Raw genomic sequence first — 25425 nt, 5'->3', positions numbered from 1 at the left:
ACTTCGGCGTGTCGAGCTCTCCGCTCCGCCACCTTGGAACCGGCTTGGGGGATGGAACCTTGTCCCGTATCATGCTCGGACCGCGTCATCAATACCGAACACATTAACCAGCTAAGTCGCTTTCATGCTCAAAGCTTTAATTTCTAACTTGTGTTCGGTTCGACCAAGCATTATACTTTTTTGGAAAAATGTTGCTTGTAAAAAATTTCTTCTCCAAACTTTGTTTGTGATGCATAAATTCAAATACCCAATTCATTTGGGGGCTTCCTTCATGAAGCTTTTCCTCTTGCATATGATTATACTTGTACGGCTTCGTTCCTTGTTCGTGTATTACGCCACAATATGCACCATATTGACTTAAGCGATTTGCAAGCTGGGTTGCCTCGCTCCTGTGTTTACCCCTACGTTCCCGATTGTTCGGCTAGGGAGTAAAGGGAGCACCTCTGCGATTGTCACGATCGGGTCATCCGAGCCGGACCTCAGACTGGGTGAAGCCGAAAGCTAGCGCTCTTATAGTTTTCAATGATGGTCGGCACACAACTGAACTCATGAGTACAAAAAATCTATTGCACAAGTCTCATAATAACAATGAGAACCCAAGAAAGGTATCGGTGGGGGTACTATTTTCTTCGAAGATGCTTCTTACACTTCGCAGTAATATAGCATAAGTTCCCTGAGCGCGCTTTGTCTGTTACAGCCTGATGGCCTGATTGCGTGGTTATTGGAAACACCGTCGATATTCTCGACAGATGGAGTACATAACACTTTTCGGTCCTTGACCGAAGAGGGAGAAGCCGACGGTCGATTAAGACGCGTTTAAAGTTCGGTTGAACATAGATATGATATAAGTACTTCGGTACATGCAATCATTCTTTTACCCAAGTCACTTGGGGGCTCTTAAATTTATATGAGTCGTTTTATGATAAGTGTTCCTCTTCTTAGTCGTTGCAAAGTTTTATTATTATTATTATCTATCACTCCTTTTTTCGACACGAGGGTGTGGTCACTAGCAGGGGAGCCTAATTTCTCTCTCAAAGCCGCTAGAGTTTAGTTTGCTAAACTGACCTAATGAGAAGTACTCCACCCTCGGGATAGGAGGTTGAAGCCGTAGGCTGACCCGCTTGAAGTCTCAAGAGAGGATGTATCATGTTAAAGCACGACAGAAGCACTTCTTCTGCTAAGGCCAATTTCGGATTGGCACGAACACTTGATCTCGTTCGAACGTCAAGTTTATACTGACGTTTTTTGGTTTTCCAAGCTTATGGCACTTTCTAAATATTTGTGTGTTTTCAGCACAAGTCTCGCAGTGCAACGCCGGACACCTTTAGAGATTCGGCAAAAGCATACTCGGATATTGCTATATATGCATCGGTTTCGAATTGTGTCTTCGGTCAATAGTTGGGTTGCCCGGCTCCTGCGCTTGCCTCCTACGTTCCGCTTTGTTCGGCTAGGTGTGCAAAGGGAGAACCACTGCGATTGTGCTTCCAGCTCACATGGTTAAGCACCTCAGTGGAGAAAGCCGAAAACTGACTGTCACAATAAGCGTAAACTGGTCAGCGATCAGATGACGGTATTAAACGACAGGCCATTCATAACAATGGCCGAAGTGTTTACGGCTTGACCTCGACTGTCGCCAAACACTACCGGGGGCTATTAACTGGCCTCCCAAACTAAATCCTCGATATTTTGCTCTTACATCGGAGCTAAGGTTTCATGATCATGCTTAGCATGACAACCCAAAGAAAGGAACCGATAGCGGGACTATTTTCTTTGGAAGACATTTCTTCTGTTAAACAGTAATATAACATGTCTCTCCGCGTACATTTGTTTATAAAACCATATGGCCAGATTGCCTTGTTTGTTGTAAATCTTTGCCCTCATAAAGGCTTTATAAAGTAGGACAAACACTCCTCGGCTATTGGCCGAGGAGGTGGAAGCCGATGGTCGGTCAATAAAGTTTTGTACAATGCGGATCCGAGCATTAATAACGTAAAGTACTTGGATACATAGAGTCATTACACATAATTTGTGATTTTACTATGGATATCAATCCTTAATTCGGCCACCCGTGCCCGCATTAAGGCTCGGGGGCTACTGGGCTTCGGGCTTATTATTTACAAATATTAAAGGGGCACATTGATCCCCTGATCTTGTGTTGCCACCCGACCAGTGTCTCGGGGGCTACTGCATTGCCTGTCCAATGCAGAAATTTTTAAGTGTAATACAGTCTCCGAGGAGATTTTGATCCTCAGGTTGGTCAGCCGCACCCAAACTGAGTCTTGAGGACTAAGCACGCCGCTTTTTGTGTCCCGAAGTATTCTGCCGAGCTAGGACTTGATCCTCAGACCGATTTTGCAAATCAACCTGAGTCTCAGCGGCTACGGGATCAGCGGTCTTATGTCATCCTTCATGCGCATCACTGGTTTTAGACCGATACCCACCTTGAGGGCTACTGGCTATGTATCTCGGCAGAGAATAAATTGCACCAATCAAAAATATTGACAAAAATCGGCCCACATTCGGGGTGGTGCACCACCTCGGAGGCAGTCCGGCATAAAGCTCGGGCGCTAGTGGCTGGCTCCATAGAGGGCATTTCCGGCATTAAGCTCGGCTAAACTCCTTCAAACTTCTTTGAACCAAGGTGATTTACGACACCTCGGATACAGTCCGGCGTTGGAGCTCGGATACATAGTCCGGCGTTGGAGCTCGTATACAGTCCGGCGTTGGAGCTCGGATACATAGTCCGGCGTTGGAGCTCGGATACATTCCGGCGTTAGAGCTGGGAAGCAGTCCGGCATTGGTGCTCGGCTGCAAAAGATACCTCGAATGCAGTCCGGCGTTGGAGCTCGGACGCAAGAGGACGCTGCCGCCCGGGAACAACTTCAAAACCGAGGTGTGGCATAAAAATAACAAGGCATTGATAAAGGCCGGAAACTTAAAGGGGCTCCTCGGATACCCGATGTGTAAACTCGTCGAATGCATTTCGGCGATCCTCAAGATCGAAGATGAGAAGATTTGTTGAACCATTTTTCAAGACCGACGACTGAAGATGAAGAACGGTTCGGAAGAATCGAGGCGGTTATTTGGAAGATTAAATTTTATGATGATACATAGATTGATTGAACAAAGATGAATAGGCAGCCAACATTCGAAAGCATGTTTAACTACGCATAATTGTGCTAAATGTCCACTTGTTTGGTTTTGCATAATCTTCTTCTGCATCCTCCAATGGTTTCTTCCTGCCATTCTGCAGCCCACCATCCTTGAATGGTCTCTTCGTAACCTTTTGCAGCCTACCATCCTTCAATGGTCTCTTCCTAGCCCTACTCAGCCCACCATCTTCTACATCCAAATATTCTCTTCTTCTGTATTTCAATCTTCCTCTTCTTCTATATCGGAATCTTCCTCTTCTTATGTATCTGAATCTGTCCCTTCTTCTATCTCCAAGTCATTCTCTTTTCGCTTCCTCCTCCATGTGCCCTTTGATTTCTCCAAAAAAAATGCTGCATAAATTGATGAAAAATGTGTGAATACTCTCCCAGAGAACATACTAACACTGTAAGCATGTATGGAAATGAGAAATGAGATAAACGTGTGCACTAATTTCATTGCTTTTTTTCCTCTCATCCGCTCGCGCCTAGATTTAATTATCTGGTTGGATTCTTCGGTAGTTGGTCTCTCTTTTGGAACAATTTTGATTGGATTTTCCATGTCATTAGTGCATCATTCGCAAGCAGCATAGTAGTATGCCGACAAAGGAACAAATGATTTCTGGCCTTCATCCAAATCAGTTTTTTCTCCATCAACCAATATATTCCAGAGGAACCGCATCACCTGTTCTGACTGTGAATCGCTAGCTGCGGTTGGGAATAAAGCGTCACTAGCCATGTTGTGTAGTTGATGATACGTAATCATGTGATCAAACCATACATTAGTATTCATAGTCCTCGAAGAAGGGAACACTAGCTTGGCATGCATTGTCCAACTTTTCTTCTCAATTTTTTTGGAAATGTGCGTACACCAAGATGATCCAGAATGCAAAATATATGTGTGCATGGGTAATCCTCACTTTTCAACTTTAAACATTTACAAGTTGCAGCATCCATTCTTGCTAATCTGAAGAGACAAGTCACGTGATATCTAACATCCACAGACTTAGCATCCAAGCCTTGTGCATCCAACTTTTTTGCATCCAACTACTTACCATCCTTACCTTCCAAGTCATTGGGATCCATACCATCCAGGTTTTTTGCATCCGAGTACACACCGTCCTTACCTTCAAAGTCATTGGGATCCTTACCATCCAAGTTTATTTTCATGCAAGTCCTTACCATCCTTACCTTCCAAGACTGTAGGAACCTTAGCATCCGAGCCCTTACCATCCTTACCTTGCAATTCTCTAACATCCTTGGCATATGGGACTTTATCGTATGGGAGTTTGTGCAAAACTCCATACTTGACCAAACCATCATACCCCGCCCGATCTGTGACCTGCCAATTTGTTCCTTCGACAATCTGAGGCTTTACCTCTAGAAACATCACAAGAGTATAAATATAAGAGGCAGCAATCTCCAGAGGGTGTGCACTCAGCTTAGTGAAGGGTATCGTATGTGATGCTACTGCGTCTAATGCTGCTTCATTCTTACACATTATGGATACACGGTGCTCAACATGCTACATGTATCAACAACTTACATCTTCCTGTTCAGGCGCACATGAGGCCTTGAGTTGAGAAACTCACTCCTCTGATTACTCACCATACCTAGGAAATATCTACCCTTTGTGTATGCCGCAACCCATTTATATCTCAGCTCGTACATCCTGTTAACCCATGGTTTTATTTTGAACCGAACCTTATAAGCCTCCTATTTTTCGTCAAACTCATCAACATCCCAACGACAGTAAATGAATTTCCTAAATTCCTCCAACTTTTTCTTCCAGAGGTTCATCACCATATTCTCCTTGATATGCCATGTGCACAAATGGTGATCTATTCCGGTCCAGACAATAGCTATTGCTTTAGCCATCGAACCATCCCCATCGGCGATTGCTGAAATGGGTGGCATCTGGGACGTTGCCTCCAAAAATACATGAAGAAAAGCCACTTGTATGATGCAACTGTCTCGTCTGACACTAGACCAACCCCAAAAAAGTTGTGTTGCAGTGATGGTTCAGACCACAAATGGGACAAATGGAAGCATGTACTTGTTAGACCGATATGTACTGTTGAACAACAGGACACCACCAATGGCAACATAGTCAACCCGGGATTGTGAATCAGCCCAGAATATGTTCCTCAAATGGCCTTCGCTGTCTGTTGTGTATTTGAATTCCGGGTCTGCTCTTCTCTATGCTAGCATATATGTCAGCAAATATCTGGCATCACTACCTTCTATCTTGTGCTACTTCTGTATTGAAACATGGTTATATAGGTTCCGATCTATAAATCCAAGCTTGTCGGGACATCCGGCGTTCTTCTCCATTACATTCATAATCTGATGTGTTCGAAGTCCACCGACAGCATACTTGATGACATCGACCTTTTGCGCATGAGTCATTCTACGATGAGTCGATAAGTAGGCAGCCAGGTCAGCAGGGACAAACAGATGGTTATGCTTGTCCACAAAATTCTTGACGAACTAGAGGCCATTGCTATCTTGTAGCTCAACCAAAAAAAGAGCATGACACCCACACCGAGAAAGACCACTCGGTGTTCTTTTTTCTTTCGGATCTATTAAAGTGCTTAAGGGCCCGTGATACGTCTCCAACGTATCTATAACTTATGAAGTATTCATACTATTATATTATCTGTTTTGGATATTTATGGGCTTTATTATACACTTTTATATTATTTTTGGGACTAACCTTTTAACCGGAGGTCCAGTCCAAATTGCTGTTTTTTTGCCTATTTTAGTGTTTCGCAGAAAAGGAATATCAAACAGAGTCCAAACGGAATGAAACCTTCAGGACAGTTATTTTTGGAACAAACGCAATCCAGGAGACTTGAAGTAGACGTCAGGTTAGACCGGCAGAACTCCAATGCACCGCAATGTAATATTCAAGGACAACCAAGAGCCTAAGCTTCGGGATGCCCCGGATGGCATCCCCTCCTTCGTCTTCGTTCATCGGTAACTTTACTTGGAGCTATATTTTTATTCACCACATGATATGTGTTTTGCTTGGAGCGTCATTTTGTTTTGTTTTGCTTGTTGTTTGAATAAAATCTCAAGATCTGAAATTCTTCAATGAGAAAGAGTCTTCACATAGCTACATATTATTTAACTACTCATTGATCTTCACTTATATCTTTTTGGAGTAGTTTGTCATTTACTCGTGTGCTTCACTTATATCCTATGAGTAAATGGTTGAATGATTTGAATATCATAAATCTGAAATTATATATGTTTCATATGCTTATCCCATGGGGAGTAATGACTTCACATCTAAGAAGTAGAGGTGGTAAATTTATTGAAGGTTAGCAAACATTGTATTGGTCACTTGAACAATTCATGAAAGAATATTAAAGGAAGAGAGATTTCACATATAAATATACTATCTTAGACATCTTCTATGATTGTGAGCCCCATTAAATATTTTCAAACCTGAGAAAATTAGTTGAAATTGGACAAGGAAGACAACATAATGAGTTATGCTTGGGTATATTTGTATAGAAGTTATATTTTTATAGATCCTCCAACATGTGGTGCTTGCTATTTAGAATCCTTTGCTAGCTAAAATATTTGTATTAAGAGGGAATACTGCTTGTGGATCAAAATTCCTTGAACCAAGTTTCTTCCATGAGTGTCCACCATATCTACCTATATGCGGTATTTACCTGCCGTTCCAAGTAAATTTGCATGTGCCAAACTCTAAACCTTCAAATAATAATATGTTTTGTATGCCCGAATCGCTCATGTAGCGACTAGCGGCTGTCAGTATCTTCCATGCTAGGTGGGTTATTCTCACGATGAGTGGACTCCGCTCATCATTCACGAGAAAAATGGCTGGTAACTGGGATGCCCAATCCTATGATCAAAAGATCAAAAACAAATCGCAAATAATTTAAACAAAACTCCCCCAGGATTGTTGATAGTTGGACGGCACCTGTTCTTTCGGACAAGCCGTGGAGTGTGATTGTTGGTGGAGGGGGAGTAAAATATTTACCTTTCTGTTTGGTAACCGCCTATATTGTATCTACTATGGAAGATATTGGGAACTCTTGGTTGTTATGTTGACAATGAAAGCATACCTCTCAAAATTATTTTCATCTCTGTGTAAAAGCTTCGAGCTCTGGCACCTCTGCAAATCCCTGCTTCCCTCTGTGAAGGGCCTATCTTTTACTTTTATGCAAGAGTCAGTAGTATTCCTTCTCATTCCAACCTACTCTTTAGTTGGCAAGCATAATCTGATGAGAAAATATCTAAGCATATATGGCCATTCAAATATATTTGATCATGAACTATTATTGTTGACAATTATCTATATGATAAGTAAGTTGGGAGGCGAAACATTAAGCCCCTATCTTTCTCTGTGTTCGATCGATGCTATTTGTTCTAAAAATATGCTTTGAGTGGTAGCAACCATGGAAGACTATATGATAGTTGAGTATGTGGGATTTGCTCAATCAAAGCTCTGACATAGACCCTTCCTGAAAATAAGATGAATTGCAATTGTTTGATTACTGAGAACATAGTTTGCTAGTTTTCAAGAAAGTTTATGGTCTATGCTTTAACATGTGAATAGCTTGTTACTTGATCCTGAGAAGTTTTATGAGATGAGCTACTATTATGACATATAATGATGCTAGAAAAGGCGATTGAAATTATCATTGATCAAACTTGTGCACCTGCTAGCATTCGCACTTCGTAAATTATTTCTTTTATCATGTACCTACTCGAGGACGAGCAGGAATTAAGCTTGGGGATGCTGATACGTCTCCAAGGTATCTATAATGTATGAAGTATTCATACTATTATATTATCTGTTTTGGATGTTTATGGGCTTTATTATACACTTTTATATTATTTTTGGGACTAACCTATTAACCAGAGGCCCAGTCCAAATTGCTGTTTTTTTTTTGCCTATTTCAGTGTTTCGCAGAAAAGGAATATCAAACAGCGCCCAAATGGAATGAAACCTTTGGGAGAGTTATTTTTGGAACAAATGCAATCCAGGAGACTTGGAGTAGACGTCAGGGAAGCAACAAGGTGGCCATGAGGGTCCAGGGTGTGCCCTACCCCCTGGGCGCGCCCCCACCCTCACGGGCCCCTCGTGGCTTCCCTGACCGACTTCTTTCGCCTATATATATCCATATACCCCAAAAACATCAAGGAACTCAATAGATCGGGAGTTCTGTCGCTGCAAGCCTCTGAAGCCACCAAAAACCAATCGGGACCCTGTTCCGGCACCCTGCCGGAGGGGGGATCCCTCACCGGTGGCCCTCTTCATCATCTCGGCGCTCTTCATGACGAGGAGGGAGTAGTTCACCCTCGGGGCTGAGGGTATGTACCAGTAGCTATGTGTTTGATCTCTCTCTCTCTCTCTCTCTCTCTCTCTCTCGTGTTCTTGAGGTGATACAATCTTGATGTATCGCGAGCTTTGCTATTATAGTTGGGTCTTATGATATTTCTTCCCCTCTACTCTCTTGTAATGGATTGAGTGTTCCCTTTGAAGTTATCTTATCGGATTGAGTCTTTAAGGATTTGAGAACACTTGATGTATGTCTTGCATGTGCTTATCTGTGGTGACAATGGGATATTCACGTGATCTACTTGATGTACATTTTGGTGATCAACTTGCGGGTTCAGTGTCCTTGTGAACTAATGCATAGGGGTTGGCACACATTTTCGTCTTGACTCTTCGGTAGAAACTTTGGGCCACTCTTTGAAGTACTTTGTGTTGGTTGAATAGATGAATCTGAGATTGTGTGATGCATATCGTACAATCATACCCACGGATACTTGAGGTGACATTGGATTATCTAGGTGACATTAGGGTTTTGGTTGATTTGTGTCTTAAGGTGTTATTCTAGTACGAACTCTATGATAGATCGAACGGAAAGAATAGCTTTGTGTTATTTTACTAGGGACTCTTGAATAGATCGATCAGAAAGGATAACTTTGAGGTGGTTTCGGCCCAGTTCTTTTGAGCGATTCTCCCATAATCGCCGCCCTCCCCAGCTTTTCCCAGAATCGTCACTTCAATTTTTTTTTACAATCTTATTTAGTTAAAGTCTAATTAGCTAGGATTGTAAAAAAAATATAGAGTGACGATTTTGGAAGAAGCTGAGGAGGGGGTTGATTTTGGGAGAATCGCCCAAAAGAAATGGCCCTTCGTACCCTACAATAATCTCTTCGTTTGTTCTCTGCTATTAGTGACTTTGGAGTGACTCTGTGTTGCATGTCGAGGGATAGTTATATGATCCAGTTATGTTATTATTGTTGAGAGAATTTGCACTAGTGAAAGTATGAAACCTAGGCCTTGTTTCCTACCATTGCAATATCGTTTACGCTCACTTTTATTATTAGTTACCTTGCTGTTTTTATATTTTTCAGATTACAAAAACCTATATCTACCATCTATATTGCACTTGTATCACCATCTCTTCGCCGAACTAGTGCACCTATACAATTTACCATTGTTTTGGGTGTGTTGGGGACACAAGAGACTCTTTGTTATTTGGTTGTAGGGTTGCTTGAGGGAGACCATCTTCATCCTACGCCTCCCACGGATTGATAAATCTTAGGTCATCCACTTGAGGGAAATTTGCTACTGTCCTACAAACCTCTGCACTTGGAGGCCCAACAACGTCTACAAGGAGAAGGTTGCGTAGTAGACATCAGCCCGCATCCTTGTTTGCAACACTTGTATGTCCTTCTGTATGCATTTTGTCTCGAACATCTATACTTCAGATCATCCTTTGTAACACCAAAACATTTTTTTCTCGCATAGCCTACGTAGAACATGTAGGCTTCTTCCTCAATCCTGAAAGTCTTCTTCATGATCTCTAAGTATTCCATATACTCATTCAGGTCTGTATGTACGTTTGTACCACCCATGCCTTTATCATCAATTCCTTTCCCTTGCATGCGTACATCATCCATGTCATTACCATCCATGTCTATGCCATCCTTGCATGCATCCTCATTATACTTATAATCCATGCACATACCATCAATTCCTTTGTGGTCCATGCCTACGAAATGATTGTACTTATCATCCATGTCTTTGCTTTCTTGCCTCTATCAACCTTGTCCATATCATCCTTGCCTTTATCATCCATGCCATTATGCTGCCAACGAAAATAGATAGTCAATATTACAGATGGATAGCATACAAAATAATTATGCACTACTCTGCTTAAACACTCAATTATTTTTTCATATCGAATTCATGTACCTAACTTAGTCCTTCGGAAGCTCTAAGTAAGTATGAAATATTCCCTAACTAAATCCAAAAATATTTGATTGATTATACTTGCTGTAACTGAACATTTGATTTCTTCGGTCTATGATGTAAGGATATCACATAATGCTTCATGTATGCAGGTTTCGCTAAATTCATTACTGTAGTCTTCCATTAATCCTTCAAATTCCGTGATAAATCTACCCTCATAGATCAAGTATCTCGTAACCAAATAAAAAATAACTAAAGAATTCCATTCAAAATTATCTCCTAACTAAATAAAAAATAACTCCAAACTCAATTAAAAAATATCTCCTAACTAAATCGAAAATAACTTTTTTGTGAATCCAAATCTTCTTACAACTTTCTCATGCCACATAACCCTAAGTAAGTCCTTCAATATGTCCTAACTAAATCCGAATTACACTTCCTTTCACTCGAAATCTAGTCACAGCTTCCTCAAACCCTAAACCCTAAACCTCATATCACATATCCTAAATGCTAATCAAATCTGAACCTATTGGTACTATGCAGAAGGGACCAGACTAGATTAGTGATGGCTAGGCACTTACATCTGATAGGTAGGTGTGAAGATCTGGCGTGATAAACTTGATGCACGATGATGAGGATGATTTGGCCTCGCGTTAGGGAAGGGGGCATCAGACCTGGGAAGGAGGGGATTAGGTGGCTCGTCGGAAGACCTGGCGCCGCATAAACTGGGGGAGAGGGGGGGGTCATGTGCGATGGAGGGTGGAGTAGGAGGAGGAGCCGGAGTTCCACGGCGAGTGCGCGCGGTGGCGATCGGCGGCGATCGAGGGTGTCGATGTGTTCACCGGAGATTAGAGCCCGAGAGGAGATGATGAACCGCTCGAACCCAAATTCAGATGACCACACACGATGACGTGGTGTTATAATTAGGTGCAATGTTAATGCAATTAAGTGAATTGGAAAATTTAGGACGGGAATACCCTTGGACTGAATTGGACCAATTAAAGTTCAACAATCTTTTAGATTGAAAATACCCTTTGATATGTCTGCAACGTATCTATAATTTTTGATGTATTCATGCCATGTTTACAATATTTTTACATGATTTTGGTATGATTTGATTAGAGCTAACCCGGACTGACGCTGTTTTCAGCAGAACTACCGTGGTATTGTTTTTGTGCAGAAATAGAACTTCTCGGAATGTGATGAAAATCAACGGAGATTTTTTTTAAAAATATAAAAAATACTGGAACCAAAAGTTGTCGGAGGGGAGTCTCGTGGGGCCCATGAGGGTGGAGGGCGCGCCCCTGTGCCTCATGGACTCTCCGTGGGGCCCCTGACTTGTTCTCGACGCCAACCTCTCCTATAAATCCCCAAACCTCCAGAAAATAACCTAGATCGGGAGTTCCACCGCCGCAAGCCTCTGTAGCCACCAAAAACGAACCGGGATCCTGTTCCGGCACCCTGCCAGACGGGAAATCATCACTGGTGGACATCTTCATCATCCCGGTGCTCTCCATGATGAGGAGGGAGTAGTTCACCCTCGGGGCTGAGGGTATGTACAAGTAGCTATGTGTTTCATCTCTCTCTCCCTCTCTCTCTCTCTCTCTCTCTCTCTCTCGTGTTCTTGATATGGCACGATCTTGATGTATCGTGAGCTTTTCTATTATAGTTAGATCTTATGATGTTTCTCCCCCTCTACCTTCTTGTAATGGATTGAGTTTTCCCTGTGAAGTTATCTTATCGGATTGAGTCTTTAAGGATTTGAGAACACTTGATGTATGTCTTGCATATGCTTATCTGTGGTGACAATGGGATATTCACGTGATCCACTTGATGTATGTTCTGATGATCAACTTGCGGGTTCAGTGACCTTGTGAACTTATGCATAGGGGTTGGCACACGTTTTCGTCTTGACTCTCCGGTAGAAATTTTGGGGCACTCTCTGAAGCTCTTTGTGTTGGTTGAATAGATGAATCTGAGATTGTGTGATGCATATCGTATAGTCATAATCGCGGATATTTGAGGTGACATTGGAGTATCTTGAGATTGTCTGATGCATATTGTATAATCATATCCGCGGATACTTGAGGTGACAGTGGAGTAGGTAGGTGACATTAGGGTTTTGGTTGATGTGTGTCTTAAGGTGTTATTTTACTACGAACTCTAGGGCTGTTTGTGACACTTATAAGAATAGCCGAATGGATTGATCGGAAAAAATAACTTTGAGGTGGTTTCGTACCCTACAATAATCTCTTCATTTGTCCTCCGCTATTAGTGACTTTGGAGTGACTCTTTGTTGCTTGTTGAGGGATATTATATGATCCAATTATGTTATTATTGTTGAGAGAACTTGAACTAGTGAAAGTATGAACCCTAGGCCTTATTTCGAAGCATTGCAATACCGTTTGTGCTCACTTTTCTCATTAGTTACCTTGCTGTTTTTACAATTTCAAATTACAAAAATCTATATCTACCATACATATTTCGCGTGTATCACCATCTCTTTGCCGAACTAGTGCACCTATACAATTTAACATTGTATTGGGTGTGTTGGGGACACAAGATACTCTTTGTTATTTGGTTGCAGGGTTGTTTGATAGAGACCATCTTCATCCTACGCCTCCCATGGATGTATAAACCTTAGGCCATACACTTGAGAGAAATTTGCTACTTCCCTACAAACCTCTGCACTTGGAGGTCCAACAACGTCTACAAGAAGAAGGTTATGTAGTAGACATCACCCTTGGACTTAAAAAGGCCCAATTAGTTTTATCCGTTAGATCACCCATATAATACACGTGCTCTGGTGTTTATAATGCATCGTGAAAATTTCCCTTGCACGAACAACCATGACATAATGACAGTCTTTCATAATATAGTCTATGGAATTGTATAGCGGCTTAAAAAATTAAATATTATATGTCATATTGGGGCGACCACACATATATAACATTCTATGGAATTAAGACCACACTCATTGCACGTACCGGGTTAATTATCAGTACGACGGTTACTCATTATAAGTAGTCACTTGAAATGACACATATTATCTGGGAATGTTAAATATCCATTTGGATATTCATTTTCCTTGTAATGCACGGTGCTTGTGGCATTGTTCCCTTTTTGGAGGCATCGTCTTTGAAACACCTCTTCCGTAGTTCTGGGTGTTGTATTGGTAGTTTGGGTCCGATTGCTGCAAGTGATTGATCATTGTGGCAGGGTCTTTTTTTTTCTCTTTTTCTTTTTTTTTCCTTTTGCTAGTGTGTGTCCTTAATGTCTAGACTAGTTCTGGTCATTATGTTGGTGCAGAGGCTTAGTATAATTGGTATCTTCTTCACATTAATATATTATTTTTATCGAAAATCTCATTTCTGCCACATGTAGTTAAGACATTTAATCCGGTATGCTTATGAGGTGGGGAAGGATAAAAAGGATTTATTCCTTATGACAATTAAATACATCTAACATTCTTAAGATGTTGCTCCCCATTTCTACCTATTCTCTCAACATGCACACCATCCACGTCATCACCATGGCACATCATCAATACTAAATAGGAGCAACCCATGCAGCATGTCCAGGTCAGAATATACTCACCTCAGCAATATTCCCACCCACGCCTCTTCGTTATTTTCTGTACTACACCCTCACACCCAATCGCTTGCTGGCTTACTCCCTGATGAAGTGTTTTTCCATCGGGTCCTTTCCATAATGTTCCAGCCACCATCCATTAAATCCCGTATATGCCCTTCCGTTTCATCCTCCCACTATTTCATACATTTAATCCAAAGGATTAATTGATGAGGCAGTCGAGCGGCCGGTTTATTGTGCTACGTTCCAATTCCATGGTTCCCCGGAACCATTCCCATGCGTCTTCCTCCCTGGCGTGATACGTTCCCAATTCCCATGCGTCTTCCTCCCCGTCTCACGCCAGTGAATTTCTACTTCGGCAAGGAGATATCAATCCCATATTTGCACTGCACAGATCGACTAAATTGAATATGTGTGCAGCTGCAGTAGCCGCTGGAGTGCAATTAGCCAGCCTGGCTTCTCGGATTGCTCGTCATCATCTTCGCCGGCGAGCCTCTGGTAGTACTTTCCTCCGAGCCATCAGCTTTCATATTCCTTTCGAACGACCGGAGACATGGAAAATGATGAGCGGACAAACATGCAGGCAAGACAAAAAATCACTGGCGGCGCTGGCGAATCAACAATGGCGTGAAGGCTGAGCATGGGCATGTCTGTTTTTGTTTCCTTTTTCTTTCATAATCTTGGCGTCCGTTTTGTGAAGGGTCACCTTTGACTTCCCTTCTTAGCATGTCAGGGGATCTGATGGGTGCTACAGCATCCAGTGCCATCCTATCAGCCTGAAAGATCTTTAGAAGTTTATGATTCATTTGTTTTCTTCATTCGCTAATGGCTGTGACTTGGGAGTACTAATCATTATGTTTGATCCAGCTCAGGATTTGCCATGCCAAGACGTTTGGCAGCGGTGCTGAAGCTGGGAGTGTTTAAGTCAGCTCAAAGGATGGAATGTCCCATGGGGATACCGTGGACGGGTGTCCAGAAGTTCCCATTGGATGTGTTCCTATTCCAGGACATGAAGAAGTTCTGTGAAGTGATTAGCATATTAGACTTGCAAACCACGTGCTTGTTTCTTGAAATGAAACTTTTTGGTGTTAATAACCTCCTTCCGTTTCTCATATGTGGCAGCCAAGGGCACACCTCTTTTTAGTTCATTCAAATACCTTTGTCTTAGTATATTCTTATAAATATTTTTGGAACAAGATCCTTATCAATATTAAATCAGCAGAATTTGCATGGATTTGAGATCAGGCTCTTCATATGTTGCTAGGTCTAGCTAGGAACAATTGGCCAACCAATATGTATTATGAATACAATTACCAATGTACTTTCATGTTACTTTAGGGGAACACTACTTTCAGGTATCATTAATATCCAGTATGTTCTCAAATTTTTGGTGCACTGATATATAGTGGTTTTTCGTATGGAACTGAATCTTAATGTTTTCACCCCTTATATATGATCATTCTATCCGAAAATAAGTGTTTGGAATCCCGCAGCAACGCGCGGGGTATCTTCTAGTTTAAGCAATTTTCTGAATTAGCCACACATGTACTGTTAGAGATAATCTTGTCATGTGCCTTGTGCACATGCGGCACATGCATGTGTGCACATCATGTAGTTTAGACGGTCATACGACGGTGTAGGTCAATGAAGCTTCAGTTGTCCACGGAATAGAGGTGAGACATCCAGCTGCCGTGCGAGGACGATATAACCGATGGTGCCGTGTGATACGGTGATGCCGTGAGAAGCGGTAAGACGTGGTAAGGCTGGAGCATGACGGGCTATACGTCAAGTAGGTTGAGCTGGGTGACCCGGTAATGATATGTGCCTGTGTTTGGGTTGTTAGCTAGTGCATGCATGTAGTTTGCTCAGTTCAAGTAGTAGCCGAGTGAGTACCTTTGTTAGTTAGCTGCATGTGAGGTTAGTGGCTAGCTTGGTGCGTGTGCGTTTGCATGATGTCCTAGTCTTGTGCATCCTGGAGTGATTTTCAGAGTGAGAGCGGGTCATGTGTTAGTGGTTTGTGGAGTATGCATAGGTGGCATAGAAGCCGGGCAGGTTGTTGCTCTGGCAGTACGTGTGTGCAGGTTATTAAGTCTTGGAATCAGTTTGGTCAAGCTAATGAGAAGAGAAAAATGTAGTACATGTGTTCTCACCAGGAGCGAAGGCAAAGCTAGTTGTCTCCTGGTGAAGTGTGTGTGCGTGTGGTTTTGTTTCATGGTGTGTGTCCTTGTGTTCTTGAGAGAAGAAAATAGAAACCACAAGAGAGTTCTGAGAGGAAGAGGAAGCGGGGATGCGAGGAGGCAGCGCCAACATGTACTACATCTATATGAAGGTTTTTCTTTCGAACAAAAAGAGCTCTCTTGTCCCAGATTTCCATTCAGAAATTGAAAAAAGAAACATATATAGCAGTTTATGCGTCACACAGACACGCAGAACACCACAGGTAACTGGCCAATCTGGCCAATCAGCCACTACAAGTTCCCATCATGCGCAGGCAGATCACTACCTATCCCATCATGTGCGGGCAGATCACTAGCTTATTACAGTGCCAAGACACACACGTGCGATTCAATAATAAAAAGACTCGCACACGCGATACAAATTTCAGGTAACAAGGCATCATCTACCAGAACAGAAAGAGCTAAAAAATAGAACATCTTGTTATGAAAGGAGCCTCGGAATCCCAGCAGCAGCATCGCCCATTGTCAATCTTGTGTGTCCTCGAACCCCAACCTCTGCTTCCTGCAAAGAATTCAGTTGCTACCCTAGATAGCAATTATGTCGCGGCTTGTAACACCTGTTTGCCTTCTCCTTTCTACATATCAAGAAAATCAGGAAGATTATTTGACTAGGATTATGCTGGTAGACATGCTCAAAAGTAGCACCATATATCTAGTGTAAAGTGAGTACATACATACCTGCTGTATAGAAGGTGGAGTAGGGATAAACAGGGCCGGAGAAGTGTTGACCCGGTTCAAACACTTGTTGATGCTGCCCGGACTCCAAGCTGATCATGAACACACCCTGTTCCTGCAAGAAAATGCAATCCAACTGCTCGGAGAAACCGATGACGGGCGATTTGATTGTGGCGTATAGTAGTTCTTCCTCGTCCTCATCATCAGAGTATTCAGCAACATCCAAAAGCTCTTCGCCATCATTTTCGTGCTGGGCATAGACATGGAGCCGGAGGAAATCTCCAAGCCAAACAAGGGTATGGCTAACCCATGCGCCTTCATCCCACGAGAACAGCACAATGAAGTTGTCAATGGCGCCGGCCAAACGCAACCGTCCGTCCCTGGCCGGCGCGAGAAAAAAGTGCAGGCCACGTGTAACCTCTGGTGTATCAATCAGTAGCAGCTTCTGCGTCTCCAAGTGAAATTCTACCACCTTTGTCTCCGCTTGACTCATCCAATACACTGCAGTGGCGTTGCCGGCCACGGCGCTCGGCTTGCAACCAAAGTGAAACTCCGGGTCCATGATCGCTGCCACGCGGCCGTCCCAGCTTCCTGTCTTGGAGTTGTAGACGCGGGCGAAGACGTGGATCGGCGGTGGACCCCAGCGCCTACAGCTGTCATACTGGATGTACGCGAAGACGATGCGGAACGGCGACGAATGGCAGTCCCCGCCGTGGGCGTGATCCGCATCGCAGACCAGCGCCGCACCGTAACTCTGCCCGTCGAGGAAACCAGGCGCCGGCGGGATGAGGTTTTGCTCGCCGGTTAGGGGGTCCCACACCATTAGCTCGCCGTGGTGGCTGGGGACCCAGGGGCTGTAGAGGAGCACGCGGCCGTGGGTGCAGCCGTAGGCGTGGAACCCTCCCTCATGGGCCAACGTCGGCAGCATCAGATTCACCGCGTTGCCCGTGGTGGGCGTGGACTTGAAGTGGAGATCACCGTGGTAGGCGTCGCAGATGAGGCCGAGGAGTGGTGGGACGCTGTGGTGCTCCCTGCGAAAGTAACGGAGGAAGTTCTCCTTATCGTGGACGAGGCGCCGCCATTCTTTGTGGGCCATGGAGACGAATCCGAGGGCACTTGGATTCGTCGGGAGACGGTGGAAGATGTGGCGGAGCAGGTCGTCGGGAAGCTGTTGGAGTGGGGGCTGTGTCAACAGGGTAGGCTGGTCGGCGCTGTCAAGAGGTCCATTCTCCATGACGACCGCTGCCTAGGGGCTAGGCTTGAGGCTAGCTAGCTATGGAGATGTGAAGGAGACGAGAAACCTGAGAGCTAGGGAGATGCGAGGGAGATCTCATATAGGCAAAAGCAAGTGATAAATAGGGAAAGAAACACACGTCAAGTAGAAATGGAGAAGGTGATTAACGCGAAAGAAATGCATGCCTTTTTTCGGTTTGGGAATTTAGAAAGAAACGCATGTCAATTGTGAAAGAAGGTCAGAATTAAAGAAAAATAAATTTGCACGTGGTGTATACTATAGTACGTACCACACAACAAAATTATGTTGGTATGAATGATAGACTTCACTATTGTATGTCCGATTAGAAAAACAAAGACAGCTATCGTTTCAGTGTTCACGAAGTGTGTAGCATTTTCTTCCATTTTTTATATACACTAGCTTGGTGGCCTGCACACAAATGCGTTGGCAAAATATTTAAACCTATGTATGTGTAGCAATTGTTTGAACCGGGTCAACACTTCTCTATACAATTCTAATTTTTTATTGAATATGTTTTAATAGTTTCAAGAAAAAAATGTTAATGCTGTTAACAGAACTAAAAAATGTCCTTGAATTTATAAAAATGTTCACATATTCAAAGAAGGTCATGACTTGAAAAAATATTGAATTCAAAAATTATTAACGGATTTAGAAAATGTTTCCAAATACAAAAAATCTTCAAGGATTTTTATAATTTTCACAATTCAAAAATTGTTCGCAGATTTGTAAAATGTCATGAATTCCCAAAATATTCATAGATTTAAAAAATTATCATGAATACACGAATTGAAAATCTATTCGTGAATTCAAAAATTGTTCGCCGAGTTGAAAAATGTTTGCTTACTCAAAAAAGGGTGACGAATCCAGAAAAGTTCGCATATTTGGAAACTGTTCATGAATTAAAAAATAATGGATTTGGACTTTTTCAAATTCATGAACGTTATTTAAATATGTGTTATTATAGAAAAGTCTATGGGTCAACCTGGCAATCAACGTCAATGGGCCAAGTGAATGGTCAACCGGCCAAGTCAACAAATAAAACTGGGAGCGAGCTTCTGTTTGGTTTTTTAAACGTACAGCAAGCGAGCTTCCCGTTGAGCCTTTTTTAGCACAGCACTCTAGGTTTTTATTGATTGGTAGTCGTCAGTATACAAGCATCATGAGGTAGACCAAACCAAGTATGTCTACCATAGTCTAAGGAAGATGGAAACCTGGGCTAGGTTGTGGGCTTCATAGTTTGAGCTTATTTGTTCATGGACAAAATTACAAAGTAAAACAAGATTTTGTAACTAAGATTTCTTTTACGATAACTTCATATTTCCCTCCTTGTCCAGCAGCAATATCGTACACCACACTTCGACAATCCCCATGCATTAAAAGATCCATAGCCAAAGCGAGCCCCTCTCTACATGCCAACACCTCAACAATAGATGGATAGTTACTCCAGGTAAAACAAGAGCTAACGCTCCTAGGTAAAGACCATGAGCATCCCTACAAACAGCAGCAACAACACTTACTCGACCTGACCTGGAAAGTCCTCGGTCAACATTAATCTTCACAAAGCCCAGAGGAGGAGTCTTCCATTATGTATCAACTGTTGGTCTGGTGGTCTGAAGATCCTTCAGTCCTTCCAGCTCTGAGATGTATCATGAATCAAATTCGTGAGTATCTATAGGTATTTGAAAGTTTCCTTCAAGAATAGCTTTTCGTGGAGCCGTTCAGATTGCCCACATAGTGACCACCAGCCCTGGTAATTAGTTGATCATGTGGTAATGCACATTGCAATAGGATTTGCTTCTGTTGTCACCATCAAGGGCTTCATCAAGTCCTCATCCACAAGAGCCTAGACACAACGTGCCATGGAACACTCAAGGAGAGAGTGCCTCCATGAGTCTTTGGTACCACACACAGAGCGGCGCTGCTGGAACACATTTTACGATTGTGGAGCACATCTTCTGATGGGACGGAAACCCGAGAAAGCCTCCAGAAAATCATGTGTAATTTTGCCGGAACCTCCACTTTCCATAGCTTGCGCCACCGCACCTTCTCGTCTTCAAAATCAGACGACCTCTGGAGCTCCTCCAGCCAATCTTCATCATGCCTCTTTGTTATTAACATGCGGTATGTAGTCTTAAGAGAAAACTGTCCGATCTTTCAAAGTTCCATGACCAAAAGTTGCTCTGGTTATTGGTGCAACATGGAATATTGAGAATTGTGTCAGCGTCCATTGGCAGAAAGACTTGTTGGAAAAGATCTGTATTCCAGCTAGCGCTCGTCTCGTCGTGGCAATCAAGTCGTTCACCATTTGGGGCAGCTTTTGAGCCAAAGATAGTAAAGACCTCAGACGGTAATCTATTAGAGTATAAGGCTATTCGTATTGTAATCTATCTTTGTTAGTCTAGTCTTAAAGCCCAAGCTTTGTAATCTATATGAACAACCCTTCAGGCCCCAATCAATACAAGAATCATTCTCCAATATCTCAAACTATCATGGTATCCGACGCCTAGGTTTTCCGCACCTGGTATGGCACCGCCACCTACGCCGCCTCCCCGGCCAACTCGGCCCCTGTTCTCCATGGCCGAGTTCCGCGCCGCCGGTGCCCCGCCCTCTACCTCCTCCTCTACAACTACCCAAACACCTCCCCCTCCAAACCCAATGTTCTCCCTAGCCGACAGCATTGCAGACGTCTCTCCCTTCATACCAATCTCATTAGACATCGGCAGCCACAACTACTACCATTGGCGCCACCTCTTCATCATCCATCTCGGGTGCTGCGGCCTACACCGCCACATTGATTTGTTTGGCATCATGTTTAACATTCCATTCATCCATGAGATTTGTGTTAATGAACCCAATATCACCTATTTGTCTTTTCTTCAATTCGGCGATCTTCAATCTGCATAATCTAGTGAGGATAATTATATATACATGCAATGAAAGAGCTGAGCTATATGTAGAGACTTAATTAATTACACAGAAGTTGTACTTACAGACAGTAGCAACTGATGATTGTTTTATCTAGGGTCTTTTGATTAAAAAACTGGAAGAACTCCTCATAGGGAACAGACAACAGATCAATTCCAACGAGGTCGTGCTCCTCTTTAACTCTCAGCGTCAAAGTATTTGTCCCAGACTTGCTGCAGATGTCCATGTACCAATCATGGAATCTTCGCATCATCGTTGTTAGAGGAGTACCAGGTTTGACGAGAGGCTTCCCGTGCAGGAATTTGAATGTGTCCACCTCCATTGTATCAAAAAGTGCATCGTCGGACATGTAATCTCTAGGATTGGTACCGGGCAGCATCCCCGGAAGATTAGCGACGATATCGCTAGACACATTGAGCGGGGGGCATGATTGCTTCGCCTGTTCGCCGAGCTCGGGAATTTTTCCCCACTTCTTCGTTCTGCTAACCTTTGATTAGTGCAAGTACTTCCCGACCGCTCCGCTTTCTTATATGTATTTTCAATAACGCGATCATAGTTGGATTGTGGTGGAGGCGGTGATGGTCGCTGCAGGGCATCCAAAGTGCGCTTCGCTATCACCGGATCTATCTTCTCCTCCGGAGGTGGATGTTTCTTAGCTTTTACCGATTCAAAGAAGTCCCTCACTTGGCCTTCACAGATCTTCTGGTTTTCCTCCTCGCTCCTCTCGTATGGTAACTTCTCTAGAGGCTTGAGAGACGATAGACCGAATATGTATTGCCTTCCACCTCTGGCTGTACTGCTAGACGCCAGAGCAGCCGGAGCGGCTGCTGCTGTCTTCTTTTGTTGCTTACGAGGCGGAGAAGAAGGTGGCGGACTGCTACCACGCGCCGGAGCAGCCGGATCGATGGCGTCTGTGTTCCGCCGCCGCCATTGCTTAGAGGCGGCGAAGGAGGAGGCGGGCTGCTCGGAGGCGCCAGAGCAGGCGGAGAAGGAGGCGGAGTACTGCCGCCCTCACGCGCCGAAGCAGGAGGCGGAGTGCCCTGATCACTCGCCGGAGGAGGAGGAGGAGGTGGAGGAGGTGGAGTGCCCAGCTAACTCGCAGGAGGTGTGAAGTTCAGAAGCTTGATGTGCTCCTTCCGCCATAGACACGGAGTCTTCTAAGCAAGACGATGAAAACTAGAGGGCATACAACCTTCTTTGCTACATACGTATTGTCGGGCAATTCGTTATCCTTTGGAAGCTTCTTCTTCAATATTTTCAGTAGCTTCTCAAATCCTTTGTCAGGCACACCATTCTCTGCCTTCCACTGCAGCAATTCCAGTACGGTACCGAGCTTTGTGTTGCGATCTTCGCAATTGGGGTACAAACCTTTTTTGTTATCCTCTAACAAGCGATCGAACTTCAGATTCTCCTTTTCACTTTTGCACTGTCTCCTTGCATCAACAATGACCCGGCAGAGATCATTATCGGGCACATCGTCTGGTTCCTCTTGATCTGCAACAGCTTCCCCCGTTGCAGCATCACCGTATTCAGGGGGCACATAGTTTTCATCGTCCTCTTCTTCTTCGTTGTCTTCCATCATAACCCCTATTTCTCCGTGCTTGGTCCAAACATTATAGTGTGGCATGAAACCCTTATAAAGCAGGTGGGTGTGAAGGGTTTTTGAGTCAGAGTAAGACTTCGTATTCCCACATATAGGGCATGGACAACACATAAAAGCATTCTGCTTGTTTGCATCAGCCACTTCGAGAAAATTATGCACGCCCTTAATGTACTCGGAGGTGTGTCTGTCACCGTACATCCATTGCCGGTTCATCTGCGTGCATTATCTATAGTTAAGTGTGTCAAAAACCATTACAGAACATCATGAATAGATAATTAAGTGACCAAGTTAATAGAATTTCATCATCACATTAAAGCCAAAGTACATACATAGTTCTCATTGAACAACATTTATCTCTCCAGAGCATCTTATTAAACCATACATTGAAACTGTGTAAAACATTTCAATACGAAAACAAATGCGATCATAATCGCAACCAAGGTAACAATTGATCCAACGGCATAATGATACCAAGCCTCGGTATGAATGGCATATTTTCTAATCTTCAAGCGCATTGCATCCATCTTGATCTTGTGATCATTGATGACATCCGCAACATGCAACTCCAATATCATCTTGTCCTCCTCATTTTTTTCCTTCAAGTAATTGTTTTCTTCTTCAACTAAATTTAATCTCTCGACAATAGGGTCGGTTGGAATTTCCGGTTCACATACCTCCTAGATAAATAAAATCTATTTCACGTTGGTCGGCATAATTTTCATAAGCAATAAATGAACCAAATAGTTATAAAAGATAATATATAACACATCTGAATCATAGACAGGACAAGGGCCGACGGGCGCAGATACCAAAACAATCGCACTATATAATAAGAAGCAATAAAAAAATAAGAAAATTATACAAATATCTATCTAGACATACAAGTAAGAATTTTTTTCCTTTCAGAAAGAAGATAAGAACAAGAGGCTCACCACGGTGGTGATGGCGACGAGATCGGCGCGGGCGATCGACGGCGGTGAAGGCGGGGACGGGACATGATGGACCGCTAAACCTAGACAAATATTGAGAAAAATGGAGCTTGGAGGTCGAGCTTAAGTAGTGTGGCCCGGGCATTCCATCGAACACCTCATGTGCATAGGAGGTGAGCTAGAGCACCACAAAGCCCTCCCCTCGCCGGTCAGAAAAAACTGAGTAGTGTGGAGTGCTCTGCTCGCCAGCGAGGGGTTATATATAGGCATCACATTGGTCCCGGTTCGTGGCTGGAACTGGGACTAAAGGATACCCTTTGGTCCCGGTTCATGCCACCAACCGGGACCAATGGTGGTGGGCCAGGAGCGAGGCCCATTGGTCCCGGTTTGTCCCACCAACCGGGACAAAAGGGGCCAGACGAATCGGGACCAATGCCCCACGAGGCCCGGCAGGCCCCCTAGCCTCACGAACCGGGACCAATGCCCCCATGGGTCCCGGTTCTGGGCTGAACCGGGACTATGGGCTGGCCCGGCCTGAACCAAAGCCCTGTTTTTTACTATTGAAGTGACCATATACCGTTGTCCGTTAGGGCATTAAACGCATGTTCCATGGCTGCAAACCAAACAGGATCATGGAGCGCAGCACGAATAGACATGGGCAATGGCGATGGGGTGGCGGCATCACCGAGGTGGGCGTCGTGGGCGTCCAAGTAGTGCATAATGATCCGGAAGATGACCCATGGAGATTGAGTCAGCATGGCATGCGATGTTCAACGTTAATCAAGCATGGTGAGGCCATGGTGCACCAGGAGCATGCTCAGAGGTCGAAAAACCAGTTGGTCGGAGTGGAAGCTTACCGGCAACACACTATGACTGTCTGGAGTGGAGGCGTGTTTGTACTAGGAAACAGCTGCCCTGGCGGGATGAATCGGCTGCCATGGCAGGTGAACTTTGGAGAATCTAATATCATGGTAGTCAAATCGACTGAATTTTCGGCTGCCATAGCAGCTGTATAGGCTGTCGGGGGCTGCCGAATTTTCTACCATGGCATGAGATTGGGGCGTCGCAAAAGAGGCAGTTGGGGACCCGAAGGAAGGAACCAATGCCGGGGCAGGGGAGGACGGTGGTCAGGCTGGGAGGCTGATGTAGGTAGCGCCGGGGCGCGGTAGCGCGGGGTCCACACTTGAACCGTTACGACCTCTGTTGGTAGCTCGGTGACGCGATCGGCCTAAGATGGAGAGCCGGGGTCCCTGAAAGGAAAACAAACATCATAGAAATAGAGGTGGTATGAGATAGGCACTCAAAGTGTTAAGGGGTCAAAACATGGATTTCCATGGTAATCAACGAGGTAGTCCACGAATACACTAGCTTTTGAGCAAGGAGCGAGCTTGTGTGTGATGGTGCATGAATTGGTAGGATAGAAAAGGAAGGCAAAAAATTTAAGATGACCGTATGTAGGAGGAGAACCGAACAAGATTTCATGTCGAGTTTGGTGTTGTTGTGGTTTGCATGGGCATCGGTTGAGAAGATATGTCGCAGTGTTGAGAGCCTCAGCTCAAAATTGTCGAGTGCACAAACAGTGTCAATCGAAGTAAAATTGTATGTAGGTGGACAAAGTGTTGAGCTATGGAGAATTCTCACGATTTGTATTCCTTGAGTGGTGTATATATATACACACACGTACACGAGCCCTAACAAATCACTAACCCTTTGACACTTGGAACTAATTAAACCGGCTTATAGATAGGATACGTAGGAAATAAGCACATCTGTTATAAGCTTCTCCCACACTCACCTTGTAAGCACTACTGGAGT

The sequence above is a fragment of the Triticum aestivum genome, chromosome 5B (assembly GCF_018294505.1).
Source record: "Triticum aestivum cultivar Chinese Spring chromosome 5B, IWGSC CS RefSeq v2.1, whole genome shotgun sequence".
Taxonomy (NCBI): Eukaryota; Viridiplantae; Streptophyta; class Magnoliopsida; order Poales; family Poaceae; genus Triticum; species Triticum aestivum.
The sequence above is the reverse complement of the archived record's forward strand: the minus strand, read 5'-3'. Positions refer to the sequence as shown.